This window comes from Electrophorus electricus, chromosome 1, assembly GCF_041902795.1.
Source record: "Electrophorus electricus isolate QZ-2024a chromosome 1, ASM4190279v1, whole genome shotgun sequence".
Classification (NCBI taxonomy): domain Eukaryota; kingdom Metazoa; phylum Chordata; class Actinopteri; order Gymnotiformes; family Gymnotidae; genus Electrophorus; species Electrophorus electricus.
The window spans coordinates 2,904,341-2,920,255 of NC_137497.1; the positions used below are offsets into that span (position 1 = coordinate 2,904,341).

The 15,915-nt window shown below is 42.7% G+C and overlaps 1 pseudogene across 1 annotated transcript; it reads left to right on the forward strand.

Moving 5' to 3' along the window:
• Nucleotides 1-767: 767 nt before the first annotated feature.
• Nucleotides 768-12,674, forward strand: LOC118240889 (pre-mRNA-processing factor 17-like; annotated as a pseudogene). The gene is made up of 13 exons (XR_014117368.1): nucleotides 768-948; nucleotides 1,377-1,463; nucleotides 1,554-1,683; nucleotides 1,867-1,952; nucleotides 2,093-2,229; nucleotides 2,464-2,512; nucleotides 6,088-6,189; nucleotides 6,293-6,390; nucleotides 6,590-6,769; nucleotides 7,439-7,570; nucleotides 10,798-10,874; nucleotides 11,845-11,989; nucleotides 12,114-12,674. The product of XR_014117368.1 is annotated as a pre-mRNA-processing factor 17-like (transcript).
• The last annotated feature ends 3,241 nt before the right edge of the window (nucleotides 12,675-15,915 follow it).

Here is a 15,915-nt window from a genome sequence, read left to right on the forward strand (position 1 = left end):
CCGCTTAAATTTGTGTACACTTAGTGTACACTTCTCTCTCTCTCTCTCTCTCTCATATATATATATATAATCTCACACACACTACACCTCACTCTCTCACACACACTACACCTCACTCCCGCTCACACACACTGCCACCTCTCTTTCTCTCTTTCTTTCTATCACACACACATACAGATGCACACACACACACACACACACACACACACACACACACACACACTTCACTCTCTCTCTCACACACAAACATTACACCATTTTGTCTTTATTTGACCTGTGCAAAAAATCAAAGCACTCAACAGCAATGAGAGTCAGCATTCAGGATGTTGTCATATCTCTTAGTGAAGTGTCATTCCTCCAATCACAGTCACAACAGTAGTAAATGTAATTGATTTATTATTTATTAGCTAAATATATGCAGCTGACGTGCTGTGATGTCTTAGTGTCAATATGATGAATGTGAACCTTGATGGCAAAGTTATAGGTTAGTTCATTATGTAACATAATGTAATATTGAATATAGTCTGATAATGTGCTCTCAGTGTACTAACTAGAGTAAGTGAATTCCTTTGTTTTCTACTTAGAGGCAGTACAGAAGTTTGAACAGAAGTGAAAACAGAATTCTTTTGAATTACTAAATCACATTCAATCATTTAATCAAAGCTGATGTATTCTTCAAAGTTCAAAATCAAAAGTCAGGAAATAACGAACCTGGCAACATTAATGAATGATATTAATGTTCGTGACGAACACCAACAACATTCAAGATGCCGATAGTGGCAGGTTGTCTCGCTGCATACGGGAGTGATTCGGAATCAGAAAATGAATCAGCCCAATACAAGTCACGAGAAAGTAGACCTAGACGCAGTCTCACATCTTCAGCCTTTAAAATTTGGAAGAAAGACGAGTTTATCTGTTCTTAATTCAGCACCTGAGGTCGCCGTCAAGGTATGGTACATGTCGGCTAGCATGTCTGGGTAGCTAACGCTAACTAGCTTACTCGCTAACGGTAGCTCGATTAGCTAGTTAGCTAACCTAGCTAAATAACTTGCTCAGCTAGTTAACGCTACCTAGATAAATTTTATTTGACGCGAGTTTCTTCGTGTGGTTATGTTTAAAACCTTTATATAGGACTCATATACGGTGACATGAAGTGTGGTGTGCCGCCTAAAAGACAACAACGCTAGCGTAACTAAGAATATCATGAAGTAACACAATGTGTAAATAGCTTGCAAAGTAGCTAGCTAAGTGGCTATCTTAATAATATCCTTCATTAATGTTGCCTAGCTTCGTTATTTCCTGACTTCTTAAATAACCAGCGTTCGTTGGCCATCTAGATTGTTAATTTACTATGTCTTCGTGTTGCTGTATTGCAGGAAGATGTTGAGACGGGCACACACATTGATCCCTCACTCAAAGAGCTCCTCTACAACCCTACTTACGAAACCATGTTTGCACCCGAGGTAAGGTCACGGTCAAGAGAGTTTATATGCGGTAAAGGAACCATTTCAGTGTTTTGTTTAACGTAAAGCCCCGTCCTCTGTGTGTTGTAGTTTGGACCAGTTAATCCATTCAAAACGCAGCAAATGGCTGCGCCAAGGAACATGCTTTCTGGATATGCTGAGCCCGCCCATGTCAACGATTTCATGTTTGAACAACAAAGAAGGACGTTTTCCACTTTCGGTAAGGGACATGCATCTTTTACATTTACTAAAGAGAATTTGTGTCTCAGAATGATTTGATCATGGTGCAATAGCCAGTGCTGTCAGTATTCTCACCACACTAGTTATATTGAGTATTATGAAATATTCATACTTAGTTTAAATCTTTATTTCTGAGCACAAGATGCTCACTATATTTTAATAGGGTATGCGTTAGACCATCTGTGGACAGCAGTCAAGTCTCATCGAGCAGCTACATAGGAGCAGTGGAGGAAGCAGAGAAAAAGAAAGGTACTAGACATGACCTGGTTTTTCTCTGCTCATTGGTTGCAATTGGTTGTGGGTCTGCCTGAAGCTACAACCACCCCATCCCACCTTCCCTGTTGCTGCTTGGACAGTTCTTTGCAGCTGTGCACATCTGTTCTCCACAGGGTTGACCGTGTTTGAGTCGGGCCTAAAGAAGGAGAAGAGGAAGCGTGTGAAAGGGGGAGACGCGTCAGAGATCGACAGCTTCTTGGGGCCCTGGGCCAAGTATCAGGATGAGAAGGACGTGGCCAAACCTTCAGAAGTCAGAGTTTGCCCACATGGGTTCCTTACACTCTATGATAATCACTTGGGTTTTTTTTGTTTGTTTTTGTTTTTATATTTGCTTGCTTTGCACCTTTTGGCAGGCTGTCTAATCCAAATTTGTTAGCCGTTACTTCACAACATAAAGGCTAGGTTTAGCCTAGGCAGCGCGTTTATATATAATTTACTTCAATTGCACTTTGAGGATCCCACTCCATCATATTCTGTTTGATAGGAGGATCAGAAGGAGCTGGACAAAATCACGGCAAAGAGGCAGAAAAGAGGCAAGAATGAGGAAGAGGCCTTTGCTGAGGAGAAAACCATTCTACACGGTAAGACACATGGCAGCTGTTCCAACCAATTACGCTTCACAGAGTCAGATTTACTTTTGTCCACAGCATGAATTTGTTCAGCTCCCGTTACTTTCTTAAAGCTAGCAGGACTACCATAATCCCTCTCAAGTTTCTCTGATTTTCTTTTTGTTGAAATGGATAAAAGCCTCTTTCCTCACCCTTTGATGTGTCTTCGCTCCACAGTCAAAGACGCGTATGACTACCAGGGCCGCTCGTACCTGCACGTCCCGCAGGACGTGGGCATTAACCTGCGCTTGGCGGAAACACACGACAAATGTTACCTGCCCAAGAAGCAGCTGCACGTCTGGACCAGGCACACCAAGGTGAGGAGGCGTGTGTGTGTTCTTGTGCATTCACATGTGCGCGCATGTTCACATGCGTGCACATCTGCATTTATGAGTGAGAGTAGACCGACTCTGATTAATTATCTAATAGTGTGCATAATGATGATGGAATGACAAATTAGTTTTGTGCATGTATTTGGGAGTGAGAGAGCGAAAGGGAAATGCATTACAGGGGAGGATGCTTTTATGCTTGGTGGGAAATATCTGGAGAAATTACTTGCCTACATGGTGCCGTTTTTGAATGCAAGTGTTTTTACGAAGTGGCACAATATGAACAAAATATTAATTTCAGCTATTTTGAATAGAGATTGCACTAATACTTGAGCTGGAATACATCCTGTGTTCAGTTTAGTCTCTATGAAATCATTGTTACATTTATATTGGACTTTTCTAGCCAAGGGTGCTTTATAAACTATTTTTAAAAAAGGGAAAGAAATTGTATATTCAATCAATATACTATAATGTAATTGATTTGTAGATTTATCTTAGGAGTGGTACTATGGTCACAAGTATTAATTCAAATGAACCGTGAGTAGTGTATTACATTACAAAGTTAGAATGCATGTCTGTGATTGGTCAGGAAGTTTGAGTAGCTGTGATTTGTTAGAACACAGAGTACGTTCACCAGGGCTATCAGCTACAATTAGAGGGCCCCGGACGTATGCAGTGGTTGGGACGTTCATGTGAAAAATACTCCCGTTTGTGACTTGCAGTGTTCTAAAGCATCAGCCAGTGAGAGAAACACAAACATAATTTTGGTTTTAATTTTGCAGTTAATGAATTGGCTCAAGTCTTGATTAGGATTAGATTTACCCTGTCTCACATAATGTCTGCTTTCAACATGATTGGTGTTTTCCGTTTAGACTTGTGAACTCCTTAGCCTGGTCTGATATTCACTCACGATGTTTTCTGGAGCACTGGAGGTCAACATACCTGTCTCTCTCCTTATTTTCTTGCTCCTCCTTTCTTCTATCCCTTTCTTTCTTTCTTTCTTCATCTCTCCATCTGTGTGTGAGCCTCAGAGCACTTCCTTTATTTTAGCAAGTGTCAGAATGTTGATTTGAGATCAGCTCCCCCACATTCTTTTCTGTTCCCAGTGCCAATCCCAAGTCAAGAACCTTGTAGCTGTTGTCTGTTCGCGTCACATTGTATTGGCATCTAAACTTTGAATGTGAATACATTGTGTGATGTCAGTTATGTCTGTGTGAAATCAAAAATATTTGCGCTTAAGCTAGCAAAGTGAGCTTGCTGTTGAAATGCCCCCATTTTACATTAAATATGTACAGAAAACCGGTCAGGGTGCTACTGAAGTTAGTAGAGCACTTCAGTACCCGTGTCAAAGCCTGATGCTTCTGTTACCACTTCTCCACTGTTCGTTATGGTGTAAAAAGCATCAGTCCAGGCTCATTCTATTAACGGTGGGAAATGTGGTCATTTATTGTGAAACAAATCCCTGGACAGTTCACTCTGTATGGGCGGCTCTGCACAGAGGACAGCAAAGCAGAGTTCAAATGTTGGGTCATCTTCATAATTTGGAGCATTTTGTTCTTAGCCCACTCTGCAGTGTGATTAATTTGATCTATTTGCCCTAGCTTGCTGATTGCCTTTGCTTTCTTCAGCCATGCTAGCAATCATTTCAAATTGCTGAAAGCAGAATTTAAGAAGAGATCATGGATGTGTCCACCAGCCAACCCACGCAAACATTTACGCACTGTTTCCTGGGAAGACATTTTAGCACTGCTTCCAGTTTCTGCCATTTGTCATATCTGTGTTGCATGGCATTTAAAGCTCTTTTTTCCTTTTGTAGCTTTGGGAAGTCTACAGTGGCAGGAGGTGCTTACGGACATTTATTGGTAAGAAGGGGTGTTTCCTGAGTAGCTGTTTCATAATCCAGAAAGCTCTTGGCTCCATCTTAGAGCGCTGTTGTAAAAGGACATTTAGGGCACAAATTTTAAAGGAAAAGAACTCAGGTTTGCAATCTACCTGCAGAAAGATGTGGTGCTCCAGATGAATATAGTGATATTATTTTGTTTGCACCTCAAGGCAGAGAATTGATGAGACTGAGCTTGAGAACATGAAAGGCTCTCAGAACACGGTGCCCTCTGATCAATGTCTCTCCCTCTTTCCCTGCTTCCCTCTGTCTCTCCCTCCTCTGTTCTGTTTATTGAGCTTTGTCAGATACCACCAGAATGTTTTTGCTTGTGTTATGGTTTCTAAGGGAGCGTGCAGGTAACGTGTACAGAATCTTCTGATGTTTTCCCAGCCTATAGACGAAGTGGAGTAAAGTCCAAACGGGCTTTTCCACTGGTCCGGTTATGCTTGTCGAAATGCATCCATCGTGTATTATTCAACAGTGTGCACATGGTGGAGAAAACCACAGAGACGTGGTTTGTGGAGAGGGCTGTTAAAAAGGGTGGACAGAGAGTGAAGTGTGAACGTGCATCAGTGCACAGATGCCTTAACTCTGCACACTTGTCTGCAGGATCAAAACGGATGTCATGAACATCAGTGTCAATAGCAACAGCTGAGTATGTTCTGTCGCTAATTAGAATTATGCAGATGCCCTCGTGCTAATTGGTGACTGCCAGCCCTCATTAGCACGGCTTGTCGGCCTGTTCCTTCAGTGCTAGCTTTCTTCTTGAAGTGCTGATAGATTGTGCTGCCACGTGTGGCTGCAGTGAACGCAGATCTTGGCTCTTGGCCGTGCTTGGCCCTTTGTTTCCGCTGAGGTGAGAGGGAGGCGGTTGCCGGGCGATCAAGCCCCGCAGCATGAACACCGGCTCACTGGAGGCGTCGTTAAGGGGTCCCTGCTACCCAAGCCAGTATCTGTGGGGCACCGCCCCGGTTACATTCGCCAGCTGTTGCAGAAACCCCTCCAAACCAGTGCTGGGTGGTCCACAGCAAGTTTTGTCTCATAACTGTCACACATGTTCCATGTACAAAGAAAAAAGAATAGAGCAGGATACTCTGTCGGTGTATCTCTCTCTTTCGCGGTCTCTCTCACATGTACTGTCACATTATACTTCTTGTTCTCATGTCATTTTCCGCTGGTGATCTCAGTCTACCTTATTATATGTGCTTGTCCGGGACACAACAGTGTCAGAACAGATGAAGGCAAATGCTAATGGCTTGCTTTCTCCATGGCCCTTCTCCTTGCTGCAGGTCACAGTAAGGCAGTGCGCGACATCTGCTTCAACAACGCTGGAACTCAATTCCTCAGCGCTGGTTACGATCGCTACCTCAAGCTGTGGGACTCTGAGACAGGCGAGCACCACGCACACACCTTTTGGAGACCAACCTGTTTTCTGTGCCTCCCTAGCTTCGAAGTGTTTCTCTCACATTGAGTTGGCATGCAACTTTTCTGTAGCTGGGGTCTTTAAAGAAGAGCACTCTGCCAGTCGTGTCTCTGGACGGATGGGAATCTCCTTCACCAGCATATACTCGTCCCTTCTCTCTGCTCCTCCAGTAGGAGGAGCCACTCGTACAGGGCGCACAGGATTGTTCTTGGGTCAGATTCTGAAACCGGATGTGGAGTAACTCGCACCGCTGTGCTTTGATCAGTGCCATCCGTGTCTGAGCTTAGGATTCACTCATTCAGGCGGCCTGCTTCCTTCCCACCCCGTACTCCTCTGGGGAGAGGAGTGCACCTCCTGTGTGCTGAAAGAGGTTGAGGGGTGGAGGTTGTTGGTGTGTGCTGGCCACTCTGACAGAATTCCTTCTGCCTTCAGGTCAGTGCATCTCCAGGTTCACTAACAGGAAAGTCCCCTACTGTGTAAAGTTTAACTCAGACGAGGATAAACAAAACCTGTTTGTTGCCGGAATGTCGGACAAGAAGATTGTGCAGGTAAGCTAAATGCATACATGGGGGGGTGTACGTGTGCACATGCCTGAGTTAGACTGCCTGAGACTGTCCTTAGCGTTCATCTTGCTGTTAGTTTTTAGGTGTTAGACTGTCCACACATGCATGCTCGCACATCCCCAAACCCACACCCAAGAGAAGCCTTGGTTACCCTCAGTAAATCTGAAGACAGGACCTTATTTCACGCTCTGTGCTTCCCTCAATAGAAGGAGAGAGTGTGTGTGTGTGTGTGTGTGTGTGTGTGTGTGTGTGCAATGTGAGGAGGAGGGGTACTGAAGGATGGATAGATTCACATGAGGGAGAAGTTGAGGAGGAGAGTGAATGAGTGCAGTCCTTCAGCAGCAAACATGATGGGAGTAAATAATCAAAGCTGAAAAACTACTCACCTCTCCTTCCCTCAGCCTCCAGCTCCATCTCAGCAGTCTCTCTGTCACAGGCAGAGACCAAAAGTCATCATCTGATCTGCTACCGTAGGGATACATTAGAGAGTGTGTGTGTGTGTGTGTGTGTGTGTGTGTGTGTGTGTGTGTGTGTGTGTGTGTGTGTGTGTGTGTGTGTGTGTGTGTGTGTGTGTGTGTGTGTGTGTGTGTGTGTGTGTGTGTGTGTGTGTGTGGAGAATAAAGCCCTGTTCCTGCCCCGCTGTCACCTACCTAGTGGGACATCCGCTCTGGGGAGGTGGTGCAGGAGTATGACCGCCACCTGGGAGCCGTCAACACCATCACGTTTGTGGACGAGAACCGCCGCTTCGTCAGCACCTCCGATGACAAGCTTGCGCGTGTGGGAGTGGTGAGTGGGCGGTGCCACATTCACATATGAATGAACAACCTTTTGTTTCTCATATTCATTTTAACTCGGTGTGTTGTATGTGACCACACTGAACTTGATGGGTTGCTGGTTAATGTGTGAGTCAAATGCAGAATTGGCCAGCAGTAGTTGGATTCAGTGCATATTGGGAAAGTTTTTAGATGCATATTTGAAATTTTTCATTTTCAAATGCAAAACATTGACTTAAACTGTGTGTATAGACACGCTCCAGCTGGCCATGTCAACATCTGTGTGCAGTATAATCTGTAAAAGACATTAAGCAAATGCACTGTTTTAATATGGAAGAATGTTGGTTTCCTAACAATGCCATGGGCAGAGGTGTGGGAAAAAATGACCATCTTTGCTTGCACATGCGTGCACACACGTTCACACTCAGTGAGGAACATCTTCAGAGTGGCTGGTTTGTAGAGGTTTCTGCTCTTGAGCTGCATTTCTAGAAGCTTTATTGTTGCTGCCCCCCCTCCCCCCCCAGCTTGGCCAGCAAAGATTTCAGCACAGTGTGCTTTGCTGAACCATAACGTGGATTTGTCTGTTGTGTTGGGTGTCTAGTATTCAGACTCACAATGTGTGTGTGAGTGTGTGTGTGTGTGTGTGCATGCGTAAAGAGCAAGAAAGAGAGAGATGATGAATCAGTGCTGTGGGGAAAAGGTGGAAAATTTGTCCACAGTGAAATGTGATGGTGTGGTTTTCTTTGGTGAATAGAATAAATCTTGAATCACTTACACACCCATATGTCATTTACCTATTTTTCCCTCCAGAGCTGCTGGCAGAGTGAAAGCAGGGGAAGATGGGAGCTCCTAGTAATTCCATAGCGCAGGCCTTTGTGAAAGCAACAGCACAAAGCCTAGGCTATGTTCTTTCACTTGCTGATTACCTGATAGATTGCTACAGGAAGGGTGGTTGTCAGCTCAATTCCAAGACACTTGTAATAGTTTTCTTTTTAAATAAGAACCTTGTGTAAGGACTGTGTGTGTGTGTCTGTCTACTTGGTTGGCAGCACGTGTGGGTGGGTGGTTGCAGTCAGTATTTTTAGTGATATAACTTTAATTTTCATATTCATCATTTGTCAGCAGATCTTTAAAAAAATAATTAAAAATGTGTACTCAGCCCCTTCACCCAAGTTCTTGGTAGCAGTACTTTTGCTACCAATAACAGCTGCAGTTAACAGCTTTTCTCTTTCTTCCTTGCAGATTTACTCCAGGTTGTTCAGGTTGGTTGGATAATGCTTATAGAACAGCTTCCAAATCGTACGTCCAATTTTCAGTTGGTTGGAGATCCGGACTTTGGCTTGGCTGAGTTCAGCTCACTCACCTTTTGTGTTGTTCATCCACTCCTAAATTGCTTTGGCCTTGAGCGTGGGATCATTTCCTGCTGAAAGCTGAAACTTCACCCAAGCTTTAGCTTTTTAGCAGACTGAAGCAGGTTTTTCTGCAGTACTTATCTGCATTTGCACTATGCATTTGTCCTCGTAACTCTCTTTATAACAAGAAGCCCAGCTTCTGCTGAAGAAAAGCGTCCCCGCATATGATGCTGCCTCTCTCATACGTCACAGTTGAAGAAATGTTGTGGAACGGGCAGTGGTGCACACGCAGCATTTTGAAAGTGCCAAAAACCTCCATTTCCGTCTCAAGTGCTATAGACAATTGTATTTTCACTCCAGTCTCAGTCACTGAACTGTGTAGCTCCTTCAGAGTTATTGATGTTCTCTCTGTGGTTTTCCTTCACAAGTCCCCTTCTTGCTCTGATACTGTAGTGAATTCATAAAACCTACTGCCAGATTTAACAAGATATTAATAACAAATAGCACTGCAATAACAAGATTCCACATTCATATGTGAATTACTGGCACATTTAACCCTTTTACAGTGATTATATGGTGCTACTGCATTTTGTCCTAATTTGCATATGGCGATAGAGATTCATAATTGAACAACCCTCTGCAAAAATATAGAACACCTGGGGTTAGTCAGTTATCTGTCTCTTGGCGAGAGTCTTTAGAGTGGACTTATTTACATGTAGATGTTGATTGGCTTTCAGCTTAGGCCTTGGTGGTAGTTTGACACTGGGGCACTAATTATTGCCACGGTAACTTTTTAAATAGGCATTAAATATCATGTATCGTATAGTGTGTGGCACAGGGCAATTACTCTCAGATGTGATGAATGTAGCAGTTTTTGGGTTCGGCCATGTCTAGGCATGATGCAGCTCCATGTCCTCACAGTTGATCCAGTAGCACTTAATGGTATATCCAAACACTTGAATACTATTTTGTGTGACTTTGCCCTATCTTGTGCATCCCTACAACTTTAGCCCCAATTTCCTTTAGAATACTCTTTGGTAATTATTTTCATAGCTTTTCATCTGATTTACAGTCTGACCAATGGTACTTGAATTAATTTTCTGGATAAAAAGTAAACTTGGAGCTTCCATTGTAAGTAATTAGTCATTTTTGTCAGAAAATTGTATCTAAAACCAATATCACTTCAAGGCAGGCAGTACAGTTCTCTTGGAGAATATATTAATCTGATTTGTTAGTAGTGTAATGGATCAAGGAGAACATGAACTTTTTCACATTTTCTTTTTTGTTGTCCTAGTGTCATTAGCTATGAGACATTAATTTGCTGTTAACTTCTGTGCGACATTGCCTTTTTATGAATTTTCACATCAATACACTGTCTTAACTGTTTAAATCTCCACTTTCTGGAGATTTTCTCTTTTTTTTTTGAGTCACTCCACACTGACATGTGCTCCCTAGGTGGTGAGACGGATGAGGATAAGACTGGACTGCAGTATCATTGTCTTACAAGCTACATTTTTCTCAGTAGATTTTGTAGCTTCTGCCAGTATTTGCGTTTTGTAGTCTGAGAAGGACTACAAAACCCACTGTCTCTCTTTGGGGTAGGAAAGATGACAAATTTACCTTCTTTGTCAACAGAGTGGCACTGGCTAATCAGGAGTGTTTAGTTACACAGCCAGAACAGAAAGAAAAGGAGGAAAACCACAATAAAATAAGTTTGAGGCTCAAATATTTAAAAATGTAGCTCCACATCATTTGCACTTGTTTGTGCAGGTCGAGTGGCCCGGTCTGCTTCCTCTACACCATAGTTTGGTGCTAAACATTAAATGCACTCACGTTGCATGAACTGAAGGTGTCTGGTTTTCATCAACACCTGCTCTCGTTTTTTTAGGGACATTCCAGTGGATTTCAAGTACATTGCAGAGCCCAGTATGCATTCGATGCCTGCGGTGACGTTATCACCCAGTGGTGAGTGTGCTTTTGCTTGGGCATTGCTTCACTGGTACAATACCTCCTCTGCATGCACATGCACACACCCACTTTCCTTTCCACTTTCAGACTTCCATTAAATTCTTTGTCCCCAAAGTGAGTAGTTGTGCGCATTTTTTGCCTTTCAAATGTTATTTTTCAACTCCATTTCTCTTTCCCCCAGTGTCTCATGCGGAGTTCTCAGATTTTGTTTTTACACATCTTGTTTCCTTCCTGGTAGTGCATGATTTATGGAAATCTTACGTACTCTCTCACTCACATAAAGACCAAACTGTAGGAAGGAAATGGAAAAGAGGCAGAAAAATGAACTCTTCCTCACCTCTCTTCCCTTATTCTTTCTTTTCTTTTTCTCCTGCTCATGAGTAAATAGCCTTCTAAATGCTTTATTTATTTATATATATTAGTCTATTTTCTTTTGTTTTCAATTTCTATTTTCCTTGAAAGCGTGCATTGAAGGGCTTGGGCCCGTACGCCGTTAGGGGGAGCCAAGCAGGCTGGTGCAAGTTTTAACTGACTATGCAGTGGGTCTAATGTGGGGCTCATGCAGACTGAGAGGGGAGCCGCCGAACACACGATAGATAAAAAGCAGCTGTTTTGCGGCTGAAGTACGCACTCGAATGCCAACTCGAGCGTTCACTCGAGCTGATCAAAGGGATCGCTACTTCAGTGGCCAACACCACCTTTGATCTCGCTGACAGCCATGTGTATCAAGGCAGGTGGAGGTTGCTTTTTTCTCCTCCGTCACACGTGTTTGTTCTCTTTTGAGGGGGATTTTGTGTGCTGATCTGCCTTTGCCTTACTCTTCACGTGGGCAGACGTCTGAGTCGAGAGCACATCAGATACTCAGCTGGCTTTAGAAACAGCCCTGCTACCATTACAAAGTTTAGTTCACCACTGCACAGTTTTGAACTGGATATCTTTATCTGTATGTCTGCTTGCTTTCTTGTAGGCAAATGGCTAGCCTGTCAGTCCATGGATAATCAGATCCTGATAGTTGGAGCCCAGAATCGATTCAGGCTCAACAAGAAGGAAGTGTTTAAGGGCCACATGGTTGCCGGGTATGCCTGCCAGGTGGACTTCTCTCCCGATATGAGGTAAGTGCTCTCCTCAGTCACATGACTCTCTTTCCAGTAATGGATCTACCGTAAGTCTAAAGTGGACGCAGTATCATTGTGCTGTGCTGCCATAATGTGCTTGTCTCATCGCCCCCAACTGTAGTTATGTGGTGTCTGGTGATGCTGATGGGAAGCTGAACATCTGGGACTGGAAGACCACCAAGCTGTACCACCGAATCAAGGCACACGACAAGGTGTGCATCAGCGCCCTCTGGCACCCCCACGAGACCTCCAAGGTCATCACCTGCGGCTGGGACGGACAAATCAAACTCTGGGACTAACAAGACAAGAGGGGAAAGGAAGGGGAAGAGCCGGTGGAAGAGTGAGCCTTAACAGCAGAGGGAGGAGACAGTCAGGTTGCTCCATTTAACCCCCCACCATGGTCTTTGCTCAGCTGAGCAGCTTTAGCGTCTGCTCCTTAGTAGAGAGTGGCTCAGTTCTCCAACCCTTGCTGTTTCACTGAAGTAGTTTATATTCTAGGCTTTGATCAGTGCTGTGTGTGAATACTGAAGTTTATGGACTGGCATCCAGTCCTGATTTCTAGTGTAACCCCCCCCCGCATATGGGCCTTTTAAATTCTCTTCTATATTTTCATTTCATTATTAAGGAGTCCTCCAATGCTAAAGCCGTGCATATCAGCACTTCAGTTCAGCGTGAGGCATCTGTTTCTGAGTAATAAAACATTTTGTACATCAGTCTGTTTGGTATCACTGGTGATCAGAATCAGACATGGCTGACAGCACAAGGGGTTCTCATTTGTATATTTGATGTAAGTTGTCTCTATCCTCTGACTACGTTGTATGGGCTAACCAAATGAATCACCATGGCCAGTTCCTCTCCTCTAACCTGGTCTAACTGGATCTGATCAATATTATAGTTGTTTTACATGCAGCTGATATTTTAGGATGATTTTGGCCCTCATTTTCTAATTATCTGAAATGGGACAAATGTGTACAAAACATCTTTGTTTCCAAGCAGGCTGAAAGTGCTATAAATAATTTTTCTAGAAGACATTTGGCAGTTTCTGCCCAAACTTCACTATGGCCTTTAAACAAGGTGATAGCAAACAGCCAACACAAAGCCAAAAGCAGATTAATAACACGGAGCTGGGAGGCACTAATCCGCCTCGTGTCATGAATCTACTGATGCAGTGACAAACTGCATTGCTTCCTTTTGATGATAAACATGCCTGATTCTCAAAGGCAAGTCAAATTTCCTTTGGACGGCGAGCGTACTTTGTGCACCACAATCAGATGATGATTTATTGTTTGTTTATCTTTTAACAAGAGGAGTCAAGGTGAGACTGCTAATGTAAAGCCCCTATTTTGCACTCCTTTCTTATGCCACTTTCGTTCCCTGTGAGTGCAGTTCATTTACTCGTTTGTTTGGTTTAATTAAGTGCCCAGAGTTCTGGCTTCAGTGAGGAGCAGATGCCTCGTTGGAAGCTATATAATCAGGCATTTGACTTACAAAGTGGTCTCCCCCTTTATAAGTGTGAAAGGCTGGTTTCTATAGTTTTTTGTTTTGTTTTTATACATAGGAGACCATAGTACTGAAAGCCGAAGCACATTGAACGCGCTTAAGCAAGCACGGCTTATGTCTCTCTCGCACGCATGCACATGCAAGGGAAGTCAACTTCCTGGGTCTCATCCATAATTTATCACGTCACTGTATTTCTGATACAGCAATGTCAAACCATTTCTGTGTAGTCAGCTAATATTTCAGAGAAGCTTTATGTGCTGATGGTGATGATACTGACAAAAAATTCTCCCCAAGGATGAGGGAGGGAACATTTGTCCAAGCAGTCTGCGTCAACAGCCCAGGGGCTCATTCACCTGTGCTTTCTGACCAACCTTAAATTGCAGGACCGCTCTGTAGTCAGCTGTGCATCTCTTGGATTTTGACCATACCGGAGACAAAACTAGTCTGCTGTGTTCGGTTTCCTGCCTGTAGCTCTATTCCAACCTGAAAAGGTTTTTCTCCACCACAGGCACCATGTTGTGCTTTTAATTTGTCGACTAATTATCAAACCCCTGATGACCTGAATGATATGAGGAATTCAATGTCTTTTTCTTTTTTTCTCAAACTCCAGCTTTGTCTGCACTTGTTCATTTGGACAGGAATGGGGTGTTTCATGCTGGCTAATTAACATTTAATTAAGGGAACACTAAAGAAGCCATTTGGGAATGCAACCCTTTGGCGGGACATTAATGATCTAGCTTTAATTACACTCTCATCAGCATGCGTATATGAGGGAAAAAAAAAACCATGAAGATCTTCTACTTCCTAATTTTTCCACACTCATCTCAACATGAGAAGATATATTATGATTATTATTATTATTAATAGTAGTAATAGTAGTATACACTCTTTAGAACCCATTGGAATGAATGTTATGATTTAAACGTACTTTTTTATATATAAACTGGTTCCTCCTACTATTAATTCAGAAGCGCTTGCATAGCCATTGAATTTGAGTCCTGTCAACACAAGGAAGATACATAGACCTACTTCTGAAAAACTCCACAGTGACCATTAAAAAACAAATGTAGAACTGAAATAATAAAACACAGTTAACAAATATGCTTTAAAAGAAAAAACTATAAACCATATAGCACTATACAGCTGCTAACACTTCATGTTATATATGCTAAGGAGTAATGATTACATAATACTGTCACCTTAAATGAGAAACTGTTTGCCATTTAAAAGCACCAAATTATAAACCATCATCAGAAAAGTATTGCTGTGGATGACCTCAAAGATACTCTAGTCCTCAACAATTTATTTAGTTTCTAGGAAATTAAATTTGTGTAAATAAGATTTGGCAAAATAAGTGGCTTAAAAGTCTGAACTTTCCATCCATATATATAGCGGAGGCCCAGTGGTTCATCTCCCTAATCAGAAGTGCAAATGGATCAGCAAATGGATTTGTTTAAATGTCACTAATTGTAGTTAATTGTATAATGCCATCATGCCTTCCCACAAGAAAATAAAACTGGGGCACTGAAAAAGAAAAAGGAGGGAGAAATGTCCCACCTAACTAGTTTCTATTTGAATATAGGTGAGCTTCGTTTAAATGTATTATAAATTTGACTGTTTTTTACTGTTTATTCATGTTCTTGGAGCAGTAATGACGTCTTAAACCAGGGTGCCCAACTCCACACCTGGAGAGCCAGAGTCATGCACAGTTTTAGGAATTCCCAGATGTGTTTCCTAAGTGTGTTTGAACAGGCTCAGTGTACCTCTAATTTAAACCTTTTTGCATCATCTGTGAATTACAGTATGATATATACAGTACATGCCTGAACCTGAAACACATTCACCTCCAACTTTATCAGAAACACCTGCCTTGCACCTCTACTCAGTGCTGGACCCTTTTGTCATTACACCCCTTTTATGAGGGTGGCCTCATGCCTGTGGTTCCTTCTGGCTCTCTTCTTTTAGCTATGCTGCCATAGATAGATCTGCTGGAGTCCATATTTGCACATTATAGTTTTCTAATTTACACACCCCTTTACCTGGATATGCCTAATAATCTATTCTCTCTTCCTGACAAAGTACACCTACCCCCGATGTCATGATGTTACTGAGCCTCAACCCGTTTCAGCTGCCATAGCTACTCCCACCACCCCCTGAGGTCCCCTGCTGTAGCCCACCACACCTCCACCCCAGCCAACTACTCAGTTGCTCTTGATGGACGTTCTCGTACAGGATGGGTTTTGGACATGTATACACCATTGGGACCAGACTAGGGCTTCTGGAAAACATTTCATTTTATTATTATTTATATATATATATATATATATATATATATATATATATATATATATATATATATATAGTTTTGTTTTGTTTTTCTTCACTACTTCTTATGCTCCTTATTGTCTCTATTGTTACTATTG